This window comes from Rhineura floridana, chromosome 13 (genome assembly GCF_030035675.1).
Source record: "Rhineura floridana isolate rRhiFlo1 chromosome 13, rRhiFlo1.hap2, whole genome shotgun sequence".
Classification (NCBI taxonomy): Eukaryota; Metazoa; Chordata; class Lepidosauria; order Squamata; family Rhineuridae; genus Rhineura; species Rhineura floridana.
The window spans coordinates 17,583,413-17,590,082 of NC_084492.1; the positions used below are offsets into that span (position 1 = coordinate 17,583,413).

At 40.2% G+C, this 6,670-nt stretch overlaps 1 protein-coding gene and 1 long non-coding RNA gene across 5 annotated transcripts in view; one reads left to right on the forward strand and one right to left on the reverse strand.

The window, feature by feature from the left end:
• The window catches only part of CDH8 (cadherin 8), a 414,305-nt gene extending 413,776 nt beyond the window's left edge, over positions 1 to 529 (reverse strand). For 2 of the 4 annotated variants that reach the window (XM_061593588.1, XM_061593596.1), the window contains exon 1: positions 451 to 529. The gene's annotated coding sequence lies outside the window, so the exon portion shown is untranslated. Of the gene's footprint in view, positions 1 to 63; positions 131 to 279; positions 331 to 450 lie in introns of those variants that run through there. The other 2 variants (XM_061593592.1, XM_061593591.1) reach the window with 2 other exon arrangements.
• A 722-nt stretch (positions 530 to 1,251) lies between these two features.
• Positions 1,252 to 1,788, forward strand: LOC133369412 (uncharacterized). The gene is made up of 3 exons (XR_009758883.1): positions 1,252 to 1,326; positions 1,415 to 1,487; positions 1,586 to 1,788. It is a non-coding gene; the product is annotated as an uncharacterized LOC133369412 (long non-coding RNA).
• Positions 1,789 to 6,670: the final 4,882 nt, after the last annotated feature.

Genomic DNA, 6,670 nt, shown 5'->3' on the forward strand with positions numbered 1-6,670 from the left:
CCCATTAATTTACAGAGTCTTGCACTGCAATCCTATGCACATTTACTAAGGAATAATACTCACTGTTTTCCATTGGGCTTTCTCTCTAGTAAGTGTGTTTAAGACTGCAGCCCAAGGCTGAAATCCTATTGACATTTACCCAGGAGTGAGCCCCATTGAGCTCAGCAGGACCCTCATTGAGCACAGTGGGGCTTGCATGCAAATCAGCATAGATAGCCTTGTGTTGCAGAATGTCTAATTCAACTATAAGCATGCACTAGTAATGCAAGGAAAACTCACCCTTTTAACACTCAAATGCTTTTAATGCTCAAAATAATGAATACAACAGGGTGGCTAATGAGTGCTACAGGGCAACTAACATGCACTGTGATTTTGAACCAACTCTGATAATCACATTCCTCCTCCTCCTCCTCCTCCTCCTCTTTGCACTGTTAAGAAAATATAACTCACCCAAGATTTCTCAGTAAGTCCATAACTGTGTGGGATTTGATCCTAGTATTTCAGTTTGAGTCCAGCACTCTAAATGTTGTACTATGTTTTGAACTGAAATATTTGGACAGTATGTGTTATATGGAGAAGACCTAGTTTAGACTGCAAAACCATGCACACTTACCCGAGAGTAAGGGGGGGAGAGAGAGAGAGAGATTTGGTTCAGTTCACATTTAAAGCCAAATCTATAAAATTCACACTTTGTGAAACACAGCCTTCCATCAAGATTTGCACATCTGAATTTTGGGATGCAGTTCTCTAGTATGTATAGGATTGCACTGTTAGGCTGCAATTCTGTGTGCAGTTTCCTGGGAGTCAGACCCATTGAACACAGTGAGGCTTACTTTTGAGTAAGCATGCATAGGGTTGAACTGGTAAGCAATCATAGGCACCTGATTTATTTAAAGTACAAACAACAACTTTTTTAATGCTGAATAGTGACTCAGGAAAGGGTGTTTTGTGATGTCATAGACACCCACTGAAAAACTCAAATGGGCTCAGTAATGTATCTATTAGAACATCTAAAGTATTAAATGTAATTTTAAAGAGATACCACTGAATTGTGATAAACCTTCTAACTGGATCCTGTAACAACTCACTTCCCATGTGGACCCTTCAGAAAATATAGTAAAATCCTTTATAATCATAAATTGAAAATTGAGAGTGGGGAGCAATAGAAGGGGAGAGTTTTACAATATGACATCTCTTTAAGAGTGACCAAGCAAAATTTCTAAAGAACTTTGCTAACTATATATATTTCAGATAGGAGCCAAAGCAAGCAAGCTGGCTGATAAAATAAGTAATTCTATTGAATTTGAGAGGCCTGCATCATCAAGGGTGAGTTATATAAGATTATGTATCTAAGGAGAAAATTGAGATCTAATTGTGACACATTCTAACTGGATTCTCTTCTAATTTATTTTAGATTCTTACTATTCATTCAACAGTCCAAATTAAAAGACTGAGCAAGATATATATCTGTACAATATATGGTGTAGGTGAGTGTTTCTGTAGATACAGTAGATTTATGAATACTTTTTATACACAGAGTTATGGAATTGCCATTGGCTACATGTGTTTTCCACTTTATTTATAGGTCAGATTTATTATTTACAAGATCTAAAAACGCCGAAGGAGCTCAGGAACACCCAGCTACCAAAAATCCAAAGTACCCACTGAATAAGACTTTTACAGATTGAAACGTGTTTAGGAAAGATCTAGTACAAGATTTGAATGCAAGAAATGGATTAAGGTTATTTTATGGCCATACATGATGGTTTTTAACAATGCTTTATGATTGCTAGCTATTATATAATAAAATTACATTTAATACTTTAGATGTTCTAATAGATACATTACTGAGCCCATTTGAGTTTTTCAGAAGTTGTTTAGGTTGGGTTTCTATCCTTTTTGGTTGCAGTCATAGGCACCCAGCCAATCAGCATTACGATATAACAGCACATCATGCTTCAGTCTGGTACAATTTGTTCCCTGAGTTTCAGTCCTCAAGAGAAGATTGTGCTTATGAAAACAATGTGGTAAGTGTGTTTTTCAGGTTGGAGCAGCTTCAGTTTCATGTTGACAGTGTTGGGGTGTAAATGGAGTAAATCATTAAATATAAATAAATATCCACTATGCAAAGCAAAACCTAAAAAGGTGCATGTTAAGTTACAGTTGCATGCTTATATATCTAGTGGAAAATTCAAATCTGTTTTTTAGGTATGGTACCTCAAGCACACAGTGGCCTCATGCTAGATAACAAGGACAGCTTTCTATGGTTTTTTTTAAAAGCGTTGATGCAAATCGTTTGCATTTATAAATTTTAAGTTTTTGTAATCTTTTTATATAAATCAATAAACAAAAGAAAAATAGAAATTACACATATGAGGACACATTTGCTTATCCTAGAATTCACCAAAAGGAACACACAGCTGAGTGCCAGAAGAAAACATGGAATGACTTTCCCTCACAGACAAGCAAAACAGCCACAGTCCCATTTTGTTATGAGATTTTATTTTAATAGTCTCCCCCTGGCTTCTAAAACTTATGGGGTCTGGTTGACTCCCACTGTCTGGAAAAAAGTAAGTGTATGTTTAAAATACACACACACATCCGCTCAACAGTTACATTACTAGATAAAGTTCTATTACCATACAGAGTTAGGTTGGTTCCCTCAGGGTGCCACCAACACATTACAAGGTGCAAAAGATAACATCAGAAAATGTGGCTTCCCTTTATTTTAGAAAAGAGAGAGCTGGATTTGCATTGGAGCAAAGTTTTTTTTCCTTTTCCCCTCCTCATATTCATGGCTTTCACTAGCTGAATAGGAATGAGCTTGCAGACACTATAATGAAAGACTTAGTTTGCATTTTGCAAGCTTCCTGCTTCAAAGGTACCCTAGCGGCTTTGCTTTTTAACTACCATGCAGTAAATAGTTTGAGAAATCTGCTGCCTTTCCTGGATAGAAAGGGATGGCCAACCACTGTTTTCTCTGGGGCTTCTTCACTCTCCAGACAATGGTCTGGGGGGCTGAAGGTCAGGTATTATAATTAGGGATGGGAGATAAATTGATTCAGTCACATTTACAGGTGAATCTACCATAGTCACATTTTCTGAAACAATATGCAAACTGAAACACAGCCATCTTTCAAAATTCACAATCTTCTGAATTTTGTGAAACAATTTTCCAGCCAAGCAGCATGTACAAAAGTGCACATATAAGTTGAAAGTGGGCGTAGAAATGCATATATTAAAGAAAATAAGATGCAAAAATCATGTCAGAGGAAATTGCTTTGCAAAAAATGTGCGCATCAGGCATATAAACATGTGCATATTAGGAGAAATTTGCACTAAAATGCTGAGTTTTCATGAGGACCTTTTTCAAAAAGGAAATGGATGTGGAAACATAGAAAATAGAACTTAAGGCTGGAAAAATGAGAAAGTGAAAAATATTGAAAATGTCAGATTCATCCATCCCTAATTATAATATAGTTGGAGCCATCTAGCAGTAAGGGTTCCACAGTTTTTAATTGTCAAACATGTTTATACTTGCAAAGGTGACTTTTTTTAAAAAAATAAGGAGAAAACAGTAGTGGTAAAATCTGAAGTGCACAGTTCATTGTGACATCCCCTAGAGCAGGAGTGGGGGACCTCACGCTGGGGGGATGTCAAATGCAGCCCCCAGGGCCTCTCTATGTGGCTGTAAGAACCCAGGCCACACATCTCATCAGCCCCACTCTATGTCTTCCTTGAGTGCTTTTTTCTGGCTGAAATGTGTCCTTGAACTTTGGTAATGCCTGCTGCTTGCCTGGAGGAAGGATGCTGAAATGTGCATGGGTGTGTACAGAAACAGTTCAAGGCAAATCCCACCCACTCCTCTTGCAGACACTCTTGTAGAAATCTGGCCTTTGTGTGGCTGGAATGTAGCCTACTATACAAAAAGTCATATTCATTACTCTACCCATTTTTGCCCCTGCTCGTGCCCACTGCTGACATGTGGCCCCCAGAAGGTTGTCCATGAGGGTATGTGGCCCTCAGGTTTAAAAAAGGGTTCCAACTGCTGACCTATAGCCACTCCCCCAATGAGAGTATAAAAATGCAGGCAGCTATGTTCATCCATTAGACATACACACCAAAAAAGGAGCGCTACAAAGTATAATACCTCAGTTAATAGGACTAGCTGACAATCAGAACAGTAAGCTGGCCAAATTCTCTGATGCCCTTTATGCTAATATGTCATAAAGAGTAAAACTTTAAAGCCTCGTTATTACCTCACTCACTTGCCAGAGCAAGGGGAGTTCTTCAGTTGCCCTGGAGCTCTGGTAGTTGACAATGTCATTCCCAAAGTTTCCTTCTCCACTACGCCACTTCCCATTGGAAGTAACAGCAAAAAAAGGAGGCACAATTCACATTAGGGAAATACCACAAGATAAAGTGTTGAGCAACATGGTCACGATCCATTTCTGGCTACGTTTAAAAGAAATGTAATAAGATCTAATTGTGGCTCTTCAATTTCATTTAGTTCAGGCCTCAGTGGTCAAACAGGATAAGCAAAACCATATCAAGATTCAAATATGTTACTGTTACACAACTAGGGAAACGGAAAACAGCATCACAATGTGTATTTGTGGGATCCTAAACAAAATTTCAAATGGAAAGGCCTGTTTTACAGAATTTGGTCTCAAATATTTAGTGATGACCTAATCACACTTCTGTTCATTGACAGCTATGAAAATGCCGGTAAATAATTAAAATATTGCTTTGGAATGTTGTGTACCATGTTCTAATACAAAATTCAGATCAGCATTCCATCCAGCTCAGTATTACTTGCACTGACTGGCAGTGCCTCCTCAGGCTTTAGACTGAGAGTGTTTCCCAAACCTATCTGGAGATGCTGGGGGTTGAACCAGGGACCTTCTGCATGCAGAGCAGATGCTCTACTACTGAGCTATGGCCCTTCGCTTAAGGCAGAGGAACAGAGAAAGCTGCCTTGAACTGAGTCAGACCAATGGTTCATCTAGCTCAGTGTTGTCTACATTGACTGGCACTGGCTCTTCAGGAGATGCCAGGGACTGAACCTGTGACTGAGAATTGCTTCCCACCTCATTTCCCTTCACAGGAATTGAGCACAGGCACCTGCGTGACACAGAGAGACACACAACACATAAAGACAGGCACACACGTAGGAGAAGTGTGTGTCTGCCACACTGTGACAATGTTGTCCCCTCTCATTAGTGGGAGTGAATTTGCCTCGCCACTCCTTCCTTGGGAGAAGACTCAAGTTGGTCTCTCCCAAGGGCAGGGGACTTGGATGACCTGGGCTGGAGAGCCCAATGGAAGGGGGTGATCAGGCTGACATTTAAGGCTACTCCAGTATCTCTTTTGCCTCTACAGTATGGGTTTTTTTCCTAATTGCCCTTTCCAGGGGCTTAGTAGGAATTCTGGGCTCCAGATTCTTCTGGGACTCTTCTTTTTTGTCTGCTCCACACTGTAGGGAGCACATACTCAGTGCATATACTTATTTGGCTTGTTAGGCATTCAGTGTGGTAAGGGAAGGGAATTTAAGAACATAATTGACAGGCACCCTGAGGCATTTTTGGGGTAAGGGCATTCCTTGCAGGGGGTGTCCTTTAGGCCTGGGGTGCACACCTTGGTGGAAGCTGAACAGCTGCCCCTGAATGCACATGTTGGGTTCACATACTCAAGGCTCACTTAGCAAGGAGGGAGATTTTTCTCCCAATCCTCGACTGGGCAGCCAAGGAATGTGGCTGCTTATCTGCCCAGGGGAATGAAGGGATGCTTTCCTCACCTGTGTTAATTAACCTACCCATAGTTGCATCATTCAGATATTGTTTGGCAGATCTTCTGTTGTTATATTTGAAGAAATATGACCTTTCCACCATTACTCCTTCTCTCGAGTCTTCTTCCAGGAAAAGTTCCCCTTTCTTACAGACAGTAGAGACTGGTGGCTCTGATGCCAGGGAGACAGTGAATCTGCACTGGCTTTTAGTCTGAACTTTCAAGGAGTTGTCCAAGGTGCTGAAACCTATAGGCTTGTTATCTTGAAAGTTCAGACTAAAACCACCAGTCTCCACTTCTTATAGAGGAGTGCAGAAGCCAAAGAATCGTGGAAAAAGAGATCTCTGTGAGATGCATATGTGCTGCCCTGTACGGACAGGGGAGTCTCTTTCTTGCTGCATAGCACAGAAGCCAAATGAACTTGATATGGGAAAAGTGATCATTCTCTTTCTCTGTGGGAAGAACACTGAGAATGAAGGTGGGGCTCAGAAGATGGCGAGAGGCTGGCAGGCTAGCTGGAAAGACTGCACAGACTATATCTGGTCTATGAACAGCTGGTTCCCAACACCTGCTGTAAAGACTACTAGCTTTTCCAACCCCTGTTCATGTTACCTGGAAGGATACAACCACCGGAAGTAGTATGGAAGGATACCACCATTTTGATTCTCTCTGTTTCATATTTTCTTAGTCTTAAATGAAGTTCTCTACATTTGTGCAGCAATTTGCAGTTTTATTTTTAAAAAACTTCATGAACATTCAGCATTTTAGGGCAAATTTCTCTCAATAAACACATTTCAGTATACAGTTTTGACTGACGTACACATTTCTGCAAGCAGTTTCTCACACTATGATGCAGTATGTTATTTTCATCAATGTTCATTTT